At 39.6% G+C, this 19,578-nt stretch overlaps 1 pseudogene; it reads right to left on the reverse strand.

Annotated features, from left to right (window-relative positions):
* Positions 1-11,308: 11,308 nt before the first annotated feature.
* Positions 11,309-15,985, reverse strand: LOC117159742 (uncharacterized; annotated as a pseudogene).
* Positions 15,986-19,578: the final 3,593 nt, after the last annotated feature.

The following is a 19,578-nucleotide window of genomic DNA, read 5'->3' on the forward strand; positions in this document are numbered from 1 at the left end:
TTATCCAATCAGAAGCAATGTATACTGCCCTCACTTTCCTGACCAAAAATGCCATGAACAAATCCGATGGTGCCGTGCGCTAGACACATCCATCGCTAGCTTTCGTCCGACACAGCATCGTCAACCAACTTTACTTCTTCTACACCGCTAGAAAAGTCAACAACTAAATACAAAAATCTAACGCCTAACATCTAAAACTAAGCACAACGCTAGAGGAGTACAACTCACATTAACTACCTAAGTCGGTTCTCGGGAATATCGAACATTCACCTCCTCTATTAAGCATCCTCTAGTGCTACGTCCACTAACATACCAAATTCAATTATAAGAGCCTTGCTCTAGTGTGCATATCTATCTTACCTTCGTGCGACAAGTTGTTATCTACGATGTATACCTACTCGACAGTGTAACTTAAGTGTTGGAAATATATAACTTATAATTCTGTGAATCACAGTGTTATACTAACTAAATCAACGCTATTATTTAAACCGAAATCAGGGGATCGATCAACTCGTGGTGTCGATTATTATAATCGTAACGGGAATTTACGACTCCAGTTGACGTCTCTCCTCGCGATTGCGTCTCCCCACGATTGAAAATACAGCGATGCTTATCCGCTCCCCAATATCACGGAAATATTGGATCAATTAGGAAGTGCGAAAATTTTTCCACGTTTGACTTGGTATCAGGCTTCCATCAGCTCCGAATGGTACAGGAGGATGCCCACAAAACGACATTTTTCAACACCGTACGGTACTTTCAATTCAAAAGAATGCCCTTTGGATTAAAAAATATCACAGCAACATTTCAACGCTTGATGAACTCAGTGCTATCAGGATTGCAAAGAATAGAACTATTGGTCTGTCTGGATGACATAGTGATTTATTCATGATCTCTTCATGAACACGAAAGTAAATTTAACAAATTAATGGAAAGATTAAGGAAAGCCAAATTGCGATTGCAACCCAACGAATGCGAATTCCTACGACACGAAGTTATTTGGGACATATAATCAGTGAAGATGGTATAAAACCAGATCCAAAGAAGATCAAAGCAGTATCAAAATTTCCACGACCAAAGAAAGCAAATAATATCAAGCAATTTCTGGGACTAGTAGGATATTATAGAAGATTCATACCTAATTTCTCCGAAATTGCAAAGCCATTAACGCAACTATTGAAGAAAGACATTGTCTTTAAATGATTGGAAAATCAAGAAAATGTAGAAAACCTATTCTACAATATCCGGATTTTTCCAAACTCTTCAACCTCCCGACAGATGCATCAAGTATTGTCAGACTTCGTTAACGGGTACTTTCCTCGGCGTCAACCTATCGCCACACAGAACCCGGGCACTCCTAGGGCCATAGGGATTGGAATACGCTCAACCATCGCGCAAGGCACCCAGTGCCTTGCTACCTCGATTAGCTAAGCCTGCAGGGGCTGTCGCTCGTCTCAGGTCAAACGGGGCGCATTCTAAGCCCTACCGTCTCTCCAGGACGGTTCCGGAGCAGGTGGGACGCTGCCCACCCGCCGAAGGCCATTCTTGGCCATCAACCACTGCCACCACGAGTCCAAACCCATAATTGGCCGAGCAGAGGGGTCGCTACTCCCTCCGGGCTTACAATCGACCCCCATGGTACCATCCTAAGTCTGGTGGAACTATCGTGTGGATGTACGGCCACGTCACTGCCGGCCGGCGACCTGCTAACCGTGCTCGGCAGATCCAGATGGGACTCAGGTAAGTGGGGGCCTCAAGGTACAAAGTACCCGGGAACTTACCCCGACGGTACCATCCTTGGCATCAGGATCGTGGGTGCGCTACTACCCAAGGCCACGTAGAGAGAGTGTAACCGTACCTTACGCTTACACTCCCGGCGACCTTCCCTGAGGTGTACATAGAGGACTCACGTAAGCGGGACGCTTGTCCCGACGGTCCTCCCTGGCTGCGGGAACGTGGGTTTGCCAGCCCCCATAGACCTACATAAGCAAGTCCTCCATGCGGGAACGACAGACGCATCAGGATACGCAATAGGCGGAGTATTGAATCAGGGACCGTTTGGAAAAGGATTTACCAATCGCGTACGCCTCCAGATTACTAAACCCCGCTGAACGAAACTACCATACCTGTATGGTAGGAAATTTACTATAGTAACAGGCCACAAACCGTTAGTATGGATGAATTCCATTAAGGATCCCACGTCGAGAATTTGGAAATGGAAACTGAAATTAGCAGACTTCGAGTTCGATATCCAATACAAAGAAGGACGAACAAATGCAAACGCGGATGCATTATCTAGAAACCCACCAGGGGTGTGCCTGCCAATCAGGAAGCGAGAAGACTCGCCAGATCGATATTCACATCTAAAGATTTTAATTGGCTATCTCAACCGAGGACCCTCCCATATTTGAAGCTAAACCACGCGTCTTGCCTTAGTTTTATGATCCGAGAAAACAAGGAAAAGCCTTTACTTCAAAACACCTTGCCATAGAAGGAACACTCGTAAAATATTTTGACCAAGCATTAGCCGAAATCGATGTAAACACAGGCGAGGAAGTAGCCGATAGAGAAATAGAGGACATCGAAGCAATAAGTGAGGAAGAGCCTTCTACGGCGGACTCTGAAGCAACTCGGCAACGAGGAGAAGACGCGAGACCTACGGTACTTGCGGAACTAAAAATTTCGGAATCGCGAGACTCAGTTACGAGAGTGAATGATCATAAAGTAATATTCGTCGATATACAGTGTGCTTCGATAAATAAAGGAGCCTTAGAAATGAAGGAAGCAGGGAAACTGCCGCATTATGAAGACCTAATGTTGAAAAGAGTAAGGTTGAATCAAGACTCTGAAAAATACATCATATTCCTACCCGTAAAGGAAAACCGAAATATTCCTATAACGCCAGAAAGTTTACTAAATTCATTGAGATCCTTACTGAACGTAGTAAGCGAAAAATAATTAACGTCCTTTAGCATTAGTAAAGGAAATTTGGAAGAAATACCCTGGCGACGCGCAATCAGGGAATTGAAGGGAGTATTTATGGAAAAAACCATAACTATCACCACCTGCACTGGGGAAGTAATCACATCACCAGTTGAAATACGAAATAATATAATACAAGAGAAACACGAATCATGCGTAGCGGGACACAAAGGAGTAACGAAGACCTATCAAAGAATACGATATTATTACTGGGAAAACATGAAGAAGGAAATTCAAGAATATATAAGAACCTGTAAGGAATGCCAATTGAAGAAGCTGACTAGAATAAAAACAAAACAACCAATAGTGCTCACAGATACACCGGGCAAAACTTTCGACAAAATTAGTATGGATATCGTCGGTCCATTACCAAGAACACAAAAGGGAAATGAATATATATTAACTATTCAAGATTTATTGACAAAGTATTCGATCGGGATTCCGATAGAAGGGATCTCCTCAGCTGAGATAGCGAACGTTTTCGTAAAACGATTTATTTGCCGATTCGGGTCACCATTCTTACCAACTAGGGAGCGAACTTTACATCTTCGCTAATGAAGAAAGTGGCAAAGAGACTTCGCATCAAACAATACACCACGTCGGCATACCATAGATAAAGCAGCGGTTCAATTGAAAGATCTCACCACGTGTTCACCGAATATCTCAAGTTATACATCGAAAATTCCAGAAACTGGGACGAATAAGTGGAATTATCCATGTTTTCTTATAACACCTCTGTACACGAAGGAACGAAATTCTCTCCGCATGAATTAGTCTTTGGGCACTTGGCCAGGGAACCCACTGGTGAAATGATAATCGAAGAGAACATGGAACCAACATATGCGGAATATCTCAGAGACCTGTTCGATAAAATCAACACCGTGCAGCAAATGGCAAGAGAAAATTTGATGAAATCCCAGTTAAAGTCAAAAGAATATTACGACAGACGAATCAACCCGCAAAATTTCAAAGTAGGAGATCTGGTATATCTACTAAGGAACCTAGCAAAGGAAAATTTTCTGACCAATATACACGGCCGGATAAAGTGTTAGAAATTTTGCAGAATCAAAACGTCAAGATTGAAATGAAGGGGATTCTGCGAACAGTACACTTGAACAAGTTAAAACTAGCACACAACCGAAATAGACAATAGCCAAAACGATTTTAAGAGGCAACGTAGTATGATAGTATATAGTATAAAGCTGCTTGTCGAATAATGAAGATAACGGAACCTAAAAGAAAAAAAAAAGAAATTACTATGTATTCTAACCACTATTTAAATATAAAATGCGTTAATTCAATAATATAAACAAAGATATTGGAAGAGATTAAAAAGAAAAAAGTACCTTATAAATCAATGGGACTTGTACATAATTAGTTATCGTAGAAAGAAATGTATATGCAGAAATTCCACAGGGATTGGTTATGGGTCCATTTTTGTAGAACATAGTATATGATGGTCAGCTGAAAGAAATGGATAGATTAACCTCAATTGCCTTAATAAAAAAAAAAGGAAAAAAATGATATTAAACATTTATAACTTAATATTAAAGTTAAACTAAAAGAAGTGATGATAACAGTCAATAATTGATGTTCGACAACAGACTTACAGTTGGCCAATGAAAAAAAAAACCGAGTCCATTTCACTTACAGGTACAAGAATACTGAAGGTAATAAATGTTAAGATTGACAATTATAACCTGAAAAAGAAAGAATGTTATAAAATACTTTGGAATAGAAATTGACAATAGTAGGAAATTCACCACTCACATATACACAAAAGCCAACACAGTTATGAGAAGTTTACTACCAAATTTAATTGAATAGAGAGTATTAAAGCAGATACTACTGGAACAGTTAAGAAGGCAACAGGAAACTGAAAAACCAAGAAAAATTTAGTGACATTATAACAAAATAACACAACGTTGACACTGCGGTCTTCGCAAACAAGAAAAAGGACAGACCATTTTACTATGCGGATACTTACGAAATATGGCATTTTGTTTATACTTACAGATCTAACATAAATAAAAATAGTCATAATAAATGTTGACAATGTAACGAAGAACCAGATGATGCCAAACATGCACTGTGTAAATGTCCACAATGTGAGCGACGCAGTGTACAGACTTGGAGAATAAAATTGGAGAACCTATAAGTGAACAAAGTCTTAACTAATAAGATATGGACTAGCTTCAAACTGTATTATACAATTATGTAGTAACAACCAATTAATAAGAAAATAAAATTGGCCAATAAGTATAGAAAGTGGTTAGAAATCAATCAAGATAGGCTAACCGAATATCAACAACATATATGACTGAAATAAAAGGATAATATATTACATTAACCTATATTATATTATTATACTAAATTTGATATATAGAAATTAATATTATAATACACAATAGTAGTCGTTGACACGATACACTATAAGCATATTAAATTAAACAAATTAAATGGCAATTTTAATACTTACAGATGTAGGATAAATAAAAGTATTCATAATAAGTGTTAAGAATGTAACGAAGAACTAGACGATGCAAAACACACAATGTGTAAATGTTCCAAACACGTGACGCAGCATTGAAAAAAATAGAATCAAAGAACCTATAAACAATAATAATTCAATACACAAGCTCTAACTAATAATATATGGATTAGCTCTAAAAATTATACCATACAAATATGAAATAACAGCAAATCACAAGTATAAAGTAACGAAAAACTAATAAGAAGGAAATAGAAACAACCAATAAATATAGAAATAAGTTAGAAATTAATCAAGACAGATTAACTGAATATCAACGACAAACACGATTAGAATAAGAGATTATTATATTGTATTGATCTATTATAGTATCATTATATTGAATCTGGTATAAAGAAGTAAAGTTATATTACGCAATAGTGACTGTGTGATACTATACATTATGAACATATTAAATTAAATCAAATAAACAAAAGCTGTATAAATATAAACCACTCATAACCAAGCAGTGAAACAGTGCTATTAATAATTTATGGATTTCAGCAGCAATACAATCCACAAGCTATTATATTAAAATAACACATAGTATATATACAACAAACACAAAGACAATATTATTGCCATTTGAATTTTCAATTGCACCAAAATAGAATTAGAAACAAATAACAAATAAATGATTATTTTGGTATTAAATAAAACACAATGTACGTGCTATTAATATTAAAGTAACACACCGTAAACATACACATTATAATGAACACAAAACAATATTATTGTCATTTCAATTTTCGATTGCACTAAAACAGAGTTAAAATAAGTAACAGATAAATAATCATTCTGGTATTGTATAAAAAGTTATAAAACACTGGAAACATTCACAAGCGGCCATTTTGGAATTAATGCTGATCGTTGCGAGCACAAAGAAGCTTTTACGCATGCGCAATGAAACACATACAATAATTTTATACACTATAATAAACACAAAATAATATTATTCCCATTTCAATTATACGTCATCTACTAAAATAAAGTTACAAATAATTAACAGATAAACAATTCGATATTAATAAAAGTCACTATACTAGGGACATTCACAAGCGGCCATTTTGGAAGTGATGCTGATCGACACGTGCATTTAGTAACTTTTATACGTTGCAAAATAAATTATATTTTCGATGAAGAAATAAATATTTAATAAGATGATAATAAAACAAATGGAAGATTGTAACAAGAAAATAATAAATAATAATTAATACAATATAATATTACACTATTATACGGTAACAAGAATATTAAAAATTAATAGAGATCAGCCACGAGAAATAAAAAATAAATCAAAAGTTTGCTATTAATTGCAATTAACTATTAAACTACTAGCTATTCACGATTGATGACTTAATGGAGAAGAACACATAATATATAAGAAGCCAAGAGGCAGCGGACCTTATCCCTGAGAAATGATACACGTTATTATGCATTGACAACATTAATTAACTAAGAAATCGCACAAAAGAACAAGATTAAAAACAACGAATACAAAACACGTTAATAATAGAAAATTTTGTTATGTGTGTGTAGGGAATGAGTGTCGAGATTTACAAACAAAAACGGAGACACGATCAGCCAAATTTCCTTTGGAAATTTGAACCCCTAGAGGGGGAGTATCACGTCCCGCGCTCCGCACGTAGCGTAACGAAAAAAACGAAAACTACAACATGCAAATAACGCGAGTGGCGATTCGAACACTCAAACGAACGCACGGTACAATACATTAATAAAAGATTAACTAAATGTAGACACATATAAAATACTATTAAATAAGGGCGACTAATAAACTAACAAAATAGGGATGCATATATATGTCGAAGATGAAAGGACACCGGAGCCTTCCCTTTGGAACTTTGGGAAAATCGCTTAACACTGTAATCTAGATTCTACCATAGCCGTAATTAAGCAATTGTCGTCATTCAATCCGATTGTATTTGTTCGAGACTTGTGATAATGAGCTTGAGATTGAGGCGACAACCAGTCGCCGAGCGTAGCAGCGGTGAAGGGATGAACGTTTCGCCTAACAAAGGTATGAAGTAATAGTATAGTTCTCCTTAAAAAGAAATAGTTGTAGCGGCACCCGACAGTAAACATTCCAACGGTATCTGTCCCGTGGCTCGCCACACGCAGACCCTATTTTTCGGATAAGATGATTACCAGATGTCGACGCATCTCCAGAGTACATGTTCATAATCTGAGGACCCGTTATAAATCTTAAGATTTACTTAACTAAGGTCCTTCAAACAGATAAACAGTCTTTGTTCCAACTACGAGAAGATAGGGGAAATCTATTTTTCTCACGAACGTCGCTTCCTGTTAGCAACTTTCCCTCAAGGGCGGCTAGCATCCTCCTCTGTCCACCAACATTGAAATTGACCAATTAACAGCAAGGTCAATTTCCCTCACTTTCCGAACAAAGGCTTTTTTCCATGAATCCGATGATCTCGTGCCCTTAGACACACCCCATCATGGTTTTCCTCTGCAGCGTCACCGTGACAGAGAGACTCTCTCGTACGGTCTCACCAACGAGTTAAATCACGTCTTTATGACCAGTGATTACTCCACGTTTTAACATAAAGTCCAACTTAGACTTTAACGAAAAAGTAAATTTGCCATCTCGTTGACCGCGGATTCGTTATCGAACCTTAGACTTTGTCATTAGTGTCTAATTACCACAGTTACTTGTCAACTCTGTAAAACCCATACTTGTGTTGATAAACGTTACATCAATTGTACAAAGACGACGGATAGTTCCAGTTGGTGTAGGCTATGATGATAAGGTGATGATGTGTCCAAAGGAGTCCGAAGGTCGGGGGTCGATATCTTATCTCTTATGTGGACTAAGGTGCGTCACAGCCTTGGTGTAGGCTATGATGATAAGGTGGTGATATGTCCAAAGGAGTCCGAAGCTTGGGGTTTGATGTCTTATCTCTGATGTAGATTGAGATATGATTGATGTCACATACCCCCCTTCTTAGATTGATTTTGGTCCTCCAAAATCTTAGTGTTTCTTCAGTATGGAGCGGTGGAATTGGACTCTGACTGGCTCGACTTGTACTCCTTCTTCTTCGTCGTGGTATGTTATGCTTTTGCTATTTCAACCTGTGAAAGTTGGCTGGTTAAATTTCGACCACGATTAATAGGGATAATTTGCTAAGTTTGACTAAATGCCGCAGTATCATGTGTTGAATCTGTGGCGGATCGGTATCAACAGGACGCCGACAGGTCGAGGCATCAACGCGGCGCAACACCTCCCGGGCGATCCGCGGGTACCAACCGCCAACACTAGAGGGCTACGACGACAACGAGTCTGTCTGTCTAACTCGCTAGCGGTCGAATATACGAGCGACTGATATAAATACCGCACCTAGCGAGACTCCCTCTACGTCTAAGGCAGGGACTACCGGGCACAGCCTTACTGATGAGTCCACCGGTAGTCCCGGGACGAAACGCACTCTCTCTCTCTTTTCATACGCCACAAATCTTTTGTAGACTTCCCAACAGCCGGGGGCCGAGCGGCGTGGTTACGTGGCGCTGGCTGTGTCGCTGGATGTGGTCAACGCCTTCAACAGCATTCCCTGAGACAGGATATGCCGGGCCCTCGAATTTCATCGGGTGCCCGCGTACCTGCGGGGTGTGATCCGGGCGTTCCTCCGGGACCGGAGTATCGTCTATACCGTCCGGGGCGGAGGGGTGACCGGGAGGGCTGTACACCGCGGGGTCCGCAGGGTTCGGTGTTGGGTCCGTTGCTGTGGAACATCGCGTACGACGCAGTGCTCCGGACGCCGATGCCTCCGAACTCGGCACTGACGTGCTACGCCGACGACACGTTGGTGCTGGTCTGGGGCACGGCATGGGGTAGAACCGTCCGCCTGGTGGAGCTGGCGGTGGCCTGCGTGGTCGCCGAGATCAAGGGATTGGGACTGAGGGTGTTCTCTGAGAAGTCCGAGGCAATGTGGTTTTGCCGCAAGGCCGATCACGGGGCGCCTCCAGCGGGTTATCGCCTGAGGTTGGAGGGGGCTGAGATCGGGGTCGGAACCAGCATGAAGTATCTGGGCCTAACCCTCGACAGCCACTGGACCCTCAGCGCTCACTTCGAGCACCTGACACCCTCTGTTGAGGCAACGGCGAACGCCTTAGGACGTTTGCTACTTCAGCTGGGCGGGCCCGACGTCGGAGTGCGCCGGCTATACGCCGGCGTGGTGCTCCTCTACGGAGCTCCGATCTGGGCAGAGGACCTGATGACCAACCGTCGCAGTCTCCTAGCGATCAGGAGGCTGCACAGGACGGTGGCCATCAGGGTAGTGAGGGGCTTCCGCACCATTTCGACGGCGGCAGCGGCGGTGCTCGCCGGGTTTCCCCCGTTCGAATTGCAGGCCCTGAGGTGTCGCGAGATTTACCTCCACACTCGGGGTGTGTCGGGCAAGGTGGGCCCGGCGGGCGCCGACGTCAGGGTTCGGGCTCGGCGGGCTTTACTCGACAGGTGGCGCGCCAGCCTCGACACGAGAGCGGGTGCATCGGGGATAAGGGTCCCCGGGGCCGTCGTTCCAAACTGGAACGTTTGGTTGGACGGCGGCGGGCCTCCCCTGACCTACAGGGTGACGCAAGTGCTCACCGGACACGGCTGCTTCGGTGAGTATCTGCACCGAATCGGGAAGGAGGCGACCGCGCGCTGCCACCACTGCGATGTGAGCGTGGATTCAGCGCAGCACACACTGGAATACTGCCCGGCGTGGGTGCGGCCGCGTCACGACCTCATCACGGAAATCGGATGGGACCTCTCGCCGAAGACGATCCTCGAGGCATTGTTGGTAAGCGAGAGAAGGAGGAGGGCCGTGACCTCCTTCTGTGAGCAAGTTATTCTTCGAAAAGAGGCCGCGGAGAGGGTAAGGGTCCGCGCTAGGTTCGCCGCGTCCCCCGATGGGGTGCAAACTTCGGCGCTGGCAGCTCAGCGCCCCGGGGCCGCAAAGTAGCCTGGTAGGGGAACCGGACTGCCTGGCACGGCGGCTCCGGCAACGAGGCGCGGTGTGACAATGGCCACACACCGCTCCATCAAGCGGAGGTATTAAGCGCGCAGGGGGGGGGGGCGGTGTATCGCTCACACCAGTTCCCGGGCCCCTTTCGATCGCAGCCGGGACGGTCATCGTGAAGGTTTTAGTAAGTTGGAGTCCGGCACTACCACGCCGCTTTTCCCCAGAAGCGACTTGGTGTCCGTGCGGATTTCCTCCACGTTAATAAAAAAAGAAAAAGAAAAGAAAGACTTCCCAACAGCCTGTGATTTAGAATGAGTTTGTGGTCTTTGAGTAATGATTTTATACTATCTTGTTGTTTCTTTATAGTTTGATTGTTATCCAGTTGTTCCTTTGATACATGCATTTCGTTGTTTTGTTTAGCAACTTCTACAGTCTTTTACGCATCTACAACTGGTTCTTTGGCATGTAATTTCTTCTTCAACCAGTACAACTGTGCTTTCTTCTACAGTTTGTGTTCTTGTGTCATTTAGTAAACTTTTCAATTCAATGTCCACAGTATCTGGAGCTTTAGATATCGACTGACTATCATCTTCTGCATTTTCAACACCCCAATCATCAAAGATATGTTATGCTCACTTTATCTGCTTCACTTATCGATTTATTCCTTCCTTCTGTATTAGCAACATGTACTACAATTTTATTATAAATAATATTCTTTTCTACATTAATTTTATGTGAACTATCAAAAGATTCAGTCGTGCATCGTTCATTTCCATTTGTTGTTTCTTGTTCTACATTCTATTTTGAATCAGTATTACGACACTCTTCCTTTGTCCTCTCCTTTAATATCAGTGCCTTCTTTAATACTTACATTCTTTTCTTTAATATCAATGTCACCTGCAGTTTCTAGATCATTAGTTACTCCTGATGTAATAGGAGTTATGGAATCGTTTCCTGTCTTTGTATGATTTAATACTTCCTTATTGTTTTTCTGACTACAATTTTCAGAAACTTCTTGACATTGATCATCAATTTGTGGGTCCTTATTTATTATTTCTTGTTCTACTTCATTAATCACAGTGTTCTTTATGCTCTTTGTCTCACTACTTTCTTTACTTTCAAATTTTTTTTTTTTATTTAAATCTGTTACACCACATTTATTTACTACTAAAACATCTTGAATTATATTATCTGTACATTCTTGCGACTTATTTTCTTGATTTTCTGGAATATCCTTCACATTCTTTACAATATCAGTTGTTGATTCTGGTATTAATGAAGAAGATACATCTACTTTTATCTATGATTCTACTTTAATAATGTTACTGTGCACTTCATCTGATTGTTCCATGGTAAAACATCAAGATTGTTACAATTACCTAAGATATCATTGATTGTCCATTTAAATAATTACTGCACTTTTCTATCAATGTAAACCTTTATGGCAGTTTGACATTCTACAGAACACCAATGCTGTATCAGTTTATATTTTTCTTCATCATGAAGTTTTATTATATCACCTAATTCTTCCTGATGCTTTTTTCTTTTTTTTTCCTTTCTTTCTTTTTTTCAAAATAACAGTTTGTTTTTTATGTGAATCTTCTGATTCTTGGTGCACCTCGCGTAAGCGATTATTAACATCTTTGGAAAGTTTTTGAACTTTTTCCAGTTCTTTTCTAAGAAAATTATTTTGTTCGTCCATATCTTTTACTGTACCTTCAATTTCTACCCTACGCAATGTTTCAAATTCCTTTTCATTGAAAAGGATCATTTTTTTCTTTTTTCAAAATCGAATTTCAATTTATTAGTTTCTTCTTCATATTTATATCTAAAATCACCCACTTTTTCCGAAACATTTTCAACAACTTTTTCATATTCACCCTTTAGTTCGTCCAGTTCACATTGAAGGGCAGATTATTTGTCCTTGTAGTTCAAGATCTACATTTTGTCGCTTTTGCAACTTTAGCTCCAGCTTATCACGTTCCTCCATTAAATTACTAACATATGAATTAAGTTTGGCCTTTTCTTGTTCCAGCAAGCCAACTTCATATTTGTGACTTATGCTATTTCTTCTAATTTTATTGTTAGTTCTTCAATTTGTATTTCAAAAAATTGAACTCTTTTCACGTTTGTGTGTGTGTGTTTTTTTATCTGTCAATTCAGATCCAAGCGCTGCTATTCTTTTCGAGGAATTCGCGATACGATTTCTAAGATCGCCTTTCATAGCTTTTCTTGCTTTAATTTCGCGTTCTTCCTTCTCTGAAACTTCCTAAAGCTGAGAACGAAGGCGCTTCACTTCGGTTTGGTGCTTTTTGTCGTAACCATATAAAATTCCTTGTTACAATTTAGCCATTATTTCTATGTCCTTTCGGTGTTGCTCCTTTACTTCTGTTTGTTTGTTTATTTTTTTTATGTAATTCGTCGAGTTGCAATTCTATTTTTTGCACTTCCTCCTTCATGTCCTCAATGTACTTCTCGAGCTCTTGTGTCGTCCTATCTTTGTTGGAACATTCTACTTAAAGATCAGCGAGTTGATGTTCGGGATCGTAATTCAATTTTTGGTCGTTAGCAGTAATGAGCCCACGTGACTTCACTTTTGAACTTGATCTTGTTTGGTCTTAATTGTGTTTTCGTGGTGCTTGTGGTGTTCCAAAAGTAATCGCCACATTGCTTGCATTTTTAGCGCACATTGATACATTGCACTCTGCACTGGCAATGCTTTTGTTGTCATGAAATCTCTCTAATTTTTCAGTAACAAAACCTTTTATTTTACTATCTAATTTTGGATCACGCGCCCCTGGTGGAGGTACATTATATGTTCTCTTTTCCTTTACTATACACACGTTTTCCTTCTGCTCTCAATTTTTCTATCTTGTGCTGTTGTTCTATATATTGTGTTCTTATGTTCTTCGCATATAAATCCTGTTCGAGTTAATTGATTTTATCTTTCAGTTGAGGTACATGTTTAATTTTTTGCCTGTGATTATGATGAACAACCTCAGCGTATTTCTTTTTTTATGGACTTCTTGATAATCTTTTAGAAGTTGCTCGTTATATTTGGAAAGCTTTTTCACTTCGTTTTCAGCTGTTTCTCGACGGGATTTTTCTTCTTCAAGTTTTTCTGTAATCGTTTTTTCTAAACTTCTCCATTGATTTTGTTCTTCTTCGAGTAATTCATTACGTTTCGGTATCTGGCTATCCTTTTCTTTAAAAAATTCAATTTTATCAGAGAGTTCTCCTATTTTCAAACTTGCTTCATTTAAGGTAACTTTACGAATTTCCGATTGATGCTCTAATATTTGATTTAAGTCTTCTATTGCTGTTTCACGTTCTTTCAACTGTTCATTAAATTTGTTGTTTAGCATATCCACTCGAGAAATTTTGAGTTCTTGAGCATCGTTTCTTTTTCAGAAATTTAGCTTATTTTCTCTCACCTGCTGCTACATGTTGCTGTTATTTTATCAACTTCTTTCTTTTTTTTCTTCTTTTTCAGCAACATATCATTAACCGTATCTTTAGATTTTACTCCTTTAACTGTATGTTCTTCATCTAAATTTATTACATAGTCTTCACCTTCCATTCTTGTTTGTTTTGTCACTAACTCTAACATATGAGCTGCACGTCCTTGTGCTGAGTAGGTTTCTATTTTTAATCTTATCTGGCGTTTGATATTGCCTTTAGGTGATGATAACTGAAGCAGGTATTTAAACACTGATCCATCATTTACTTTTCTGCACTTCATAAATTATTTTCAATAATAGGAGCTGAAATCTTTGATTCACTACTAATGATTTTATTGGTATCCTCAAATTCCTTAATATTATCTTTAGGGACTTTGATATTGCCGTTATCACAACCATTTGAAACAATTTTAGCTACTTCCTCATCTTCAGCTATAGCATCATAACATTTCATCAAAGGAGAAATATCGTCCACTTTATTAATTTTAATAAAACATTGTTTTTCAGTACAATCCTTTTTTTCTTTTTTTTTTTTTGAACTTAAGATCTTGATTTAAGCTTTGTGTCTCACTATATGATTTATTATTATTAACTACTTTAACATTATTGTCAGTAGATTTTTTTCGCATGATTTTTATATTTATTTAAATAATTTAACATGTGCAAATGTATGGTACACCAGATATACCATTTCTAATAAATTGTCGCATTTACTACAACTCGAGTTACCTCTAATATCCTGAATGAGTCGCATGATTGATCAATAAGCTATGAATAAGTATACAGATTCAGTTTTTTTCTCATCTATCTATCTGAATATTATAACAAATACTTTACATTGAATATTTTATTAAAAACTGTAAGTTTTTCATAGACACTTCAAAATCTACAGTCTATTGATCAATTCCTCTATCCTTTCTCTTTCTCCTCACTAAGATAGATAAATCCTTAATCCAGTTTATGGATTTTTCACATTTATCATCTGATATATTTTTTGAAGTAATTTCGGTCTGTACATTTTCTTCTTTTCCCCTACTTCTTTTTCTCCTTCTAATGAATTCTTTTTATTCTGTAAAATAGTTTTTGTGTCTTCAATTTTATTAAATGCAATTCTTGTATTTTCGACCAATCGCGGGGAGACGCAATCGAGAGACGTCAACGGGAGTCGTAAATTCCCGTTACGATTATAGCAATCGACACCACGAATTGATCGATCCCCTGATTTCCGTTAAGATAATAGGGGTGATTGAGTTAGTGATTCACAGAATTATAAGGTTTTATTTTCAACACTTAAGTTACACTGTTGAGTAGATATAATTCCTTGATGACAACTTGTCGCCCGAAGGTAGGATAGATATGCACGCTAGAGCAAGGCTCTTTCAATTTAACTTCGTATATTAGTGGACGTGGCACTAGCGGATACTTAATAGAAGAAGTGATTGTTCGTGCTTAGACTTGGACGTTAGAATTGTACTTAGTTGTTGACTAGCGGTGTAGAAGAAGTAGTTGACTTTTCCAATGGTGTAGAAGAAGTAAAGTTGAGTGTCGATGCTGTGTCGGAGGAAAGCTAGCGATGGGTGTGTCTAGCGCACGGAACCATCGGATTTGTTCATGACGTTTTTGGCCAGGAAAGTGAGGGCAGTACGCATTGCTTCTGATTGGATAAACGAAGGTTGGTGGACTAGGAAGGTCTTAGCCACCCTCGATAGAAAGTTGCTATTAGGAAGCATCGTACGTGGGAAAAACCAAGTTTCCCTTGTCAAGCCGTGGTAGACAATAGTCTTTAGAAAGTGATTTAGAAAAAGATATTTGTTCGGTCTGAAGGACCTTAGCAAGCAAATCACTGGGATTTATGACGGGTCCTTAAGGTTACTGAGGGTACGCCGTAAGAATGAGCGGGCATCTGGTGTCCATCTGGCCCACGGTGTATGACCTGGTCCAGGTAGAGAATCACCCGACGTAACAATTCTTATTTTTGATAACTTACTTTTATTAGGTAATTCTTGTGAATCTTCTACTATATCTTCCATATCATTCTAAGTGTGGCTTCTATCTTCAGTAAATTTAATATTTTGAATAGTATCATTAATTTTAATAGCTCTTTCGGTATCAAGTAAATCGCACTTATTATTTAATATACTTCTTGAATTGACTTCTGTCTCTGCAGTTTCTTCTTTTGTATTTTCTTTGACTTTTCTTTGTTCTTCTAATCCACTCTTTTCATTTTGTAGGATCTTTCTTGTATTTTCATCTTCTTTAACTTCGACTTTATCCGATCTCCTAGGTCTGCCTCTATGTTTCGCTTCTCTCTTTGCAATATTAGCACTACGTGATAAGGGACTATCAAATACCATATTTATAAGTAAACGAGATATTTTATTCCTAGTACGTTGGCTTAAATTCGCTTCATCAATTGCTGTTATACTCGTTACTGCATTATCATTTTCTACAGATTTACACCTATCGCTATCACTAGCTGTGTTCGTTAAAAGAACTTCCCTTCGTTGACGAGCATCAGTTGTTTCGCTTTCACTATCTGAAATTGATTTTTGTTGAATACCTCTTTTTTCTTCTTTAATGCGCTTCGCAAAATTTTATTTGTGTTTGACTGTCTTGTTTGATTGTAAACAATTTCTTCAAATTTTGGCGAAGTAGCAAGCTTTACAGCAACATTATAACGATTACTCCGTTTACTACTATCTAACATAGATGGAGGTTGACTTTTGTCATCTTTATTTTCTAAAGATTTCTCTTGTGTATTAGCATCTAAATTTCTTGACATAAGATCTGCTGAAGTTTTTGGTTCTGCACTGTCACAAGCATTATCTTTTGCTCTTTATACGGATTCTAATAATATATTTTGTTCAACGTTGTCTGTTGATTTTGTATTATTTTCAGCAGTTAATTTGCTGACTACCTCTAATTCCCTCATTTCAATTTTGTTTTTTTTTATTTGCATCGTCGTCCAAAATATTTCTTATTGAAGTATTATCCTTCTTGTTATGATCTTTCTCTGCTTTTTCCTAAACTTTTACCTTTTTTGTCAAACCATTCTTGTAAATTGTTCCCTACTAGTGCGATCTTTGCTGTGAAAATCTTGGTCTTACTGTCGGCTATCTGTAGTGTTTCTTCCATACGTCGCGTAAGAAGTTCGATTTACTTGGTGAGATTCTCGTTTTGTTTTTGTATCGCGTCGAGTACGGCACGAGTCGAATTATCCGTAGCTCCGGCTGTAGAAGCGATATTAATGGTTTCGATTTTGTCTTTTCGTGATGTGGACATGATTCTAATCGAGCTTATCGGGTTTGAACTATCGTTGCTATTTGAGCTCGAAATGCTTGAGAAACTTGGTCTTTTCGTACGGTAACGTAAACATGAATCTAGATTTCCAGTTTACCGTAGTAGCTATGGCCGTTGAGGAGTCTCTGCGATGTTTCCTCTCTGGTTGTTTCTAGATTCCGAATCTTATTCGTAGGCTTGCTCTGCGCTGACCGTAGTCCTCTCGTCTAGTTTCACCGTAGTGGAACGCTGAAAGTTGCTGCAGGGCTTCGTAGTAGCAAAGATTCGCAGTGGTCCGCTGATCCTTCAATCTTCAATAATGCGCGTACGCCGAAATCGTGATTTCGTTTACACTGAAATTGGTGGATTCTGGCACGGATCGCCAAAATGTCACGTAAAATTGATACTTGAGTTGTAAGAGAAAAGAAAGCTGAGTCGTAACACAACTATTAATTTTGTTTTAATTAAACTTTATTATGAATTCAGCAATCACAATGGAATACACACTGAATTAACATAAATCACAATTCACTCCAACCACGTTATGTAAAACCTAGTTACAGTGACACGTTAAGTACGCGACTGTTATAAAGGTAGAGACTGGTAAAGATATGTTGACTATTCTAAGAATACAGAATAAGTGAAGTTTTACTGACGATACTGTGTCTAAGGAAAGCTAGGGGTGTGTGTGTCTAAGGACACGGACTATCGGATTTGTTGATGACAATTTTAGTTAGGGAGGTGAGGGCAGTAGACACCGTCTCCGATTGGATAATAAGACGGTTGTTGAACCAGAAAGGGTTTCAGTCGCCCTCGTGAAAAAGTTGCTAACGGAACATACTAGACGCGAGGAAAACTAACTTTCCGTGTTAACCCGTAGTAAACAATAAACGTAAAAGAAAAGCTAAGACAAGAGATACTCGCTTGGTCCGAAGGAACTTAACTATGAAAATTCCAAGACCCCTGGTGGGTACTTAAGACTATTGATGGTACGCGCCAAGGATGTGCAGACATCTGGGTGCCATCGTGTCCGCGGTGTGTGACGTAGTCTCTGATGTGAATTGACGTTACAGTAGCGCAGTCGTTAGCGCCTTAGGTTACGAACGTTCGGGACCCGGGTTTCGAATCCCGGCGCCCGTAGTCCTATTTTTCTTCCACGCATCTAAATTAGAAGAAAAATAGCAGTATCCCAGCAGCGACATCTTCAGCCGGCAGCTACAATTATCACGGACAACATTATACCATCTAAAATTGGTGACCCTGACGTGATCGACAGCGAAAAAGAGGTGTGTGACCGTGATAGCGCTACCCGAGACTTCGATTATAGCGAATATAGGACTGTGTGGCAATCTAGATCTACCGCTACGACGCAGACGAAACTTCCCTTTCTCAGCAAAACTCGACGCCTCACCGCCGACCCACGCAAGCATGTGACAGGATACGAGAGGATGGATGACCAAGCCAGGAGTGATTGAGGTAGCCATTGCAAGTTCATGGGCATCACCACCAGCACGTCATACTAAAAAAAGAGGAACAGAGGCCTACGACCGTACGCGGAACACTTCGCACCGTACCGACAGGTATCCACCGTCACATCGAAGACAGCGCGCAACATCTGCACGGGCTTAACAATAATCGCTTTCCGCTTTACCACGCAAAGAAGAAACGTTATCACTGGTAAGGGGGTACTGTGGCGGCACTCGACAACAAATGCCGCCACTCAACACTAACTAACACCGGACGACGGTAGCGCAGTGGTTAGCGCCTTAGGTGACGAACGTTCGGGACGCAGGTTCGAATCCCGGCGCCCGTAGTTCTATTTTTCTTCCACGCATTTACATTAGAAGAAAAATAGCAGTACCCCAGCAGCGACATCTTCAGCCGGCAGCTACAATTATCACGGACAACACTTACACCTCATAAGCATTGTTAGAAAATAGATGTGTGTACATCTGTGTTGTACGAGCTAGAAATGAAAGAGAGGAAGACAAAAGGAAAATGCCATGAGAGGAGCACATTGCGTATGTGTTGAATGAATGAATGTGCAATAAAAGAAATTCATTCCTGTTTGAGATGTACAAGAGAATACAGCGCTGTTCGTTAATACTGCAGGTTATTATGTTACATATAGAATAGTTATTCTGTTACGACCGTTCGCGGAGAGACGCGGCCGCTAGGAGAACGCGTCAGCGAGAGTCGTAAATTCTCGCTACGATCATGTTAATCGACGCCGCGAAATAGTCGTTCCCCTGTTTCGTTTAGGATAACAGAGGTGGTTTAATGAATGTAACACTGTATTAACAGGTTAACATAGAACAATATATTTTACAATAATCTGATGAAG

The sequence above is a fragment of the Bombus vancouverensis genome, chromosome 1 (genome assembly GCF_051014615.1).
Source record: "Bombus vancouverensis nearcticus chromosome 1, iyBomVanc1_principal, whole genome shotgun sequence".
Classification (NCBI taxonomy): Eukaryota; Metazoa; Arthropoda; class Insecta; order Hymenoptera; family Apidae; genus Bombus; species Bombus vancouverensis.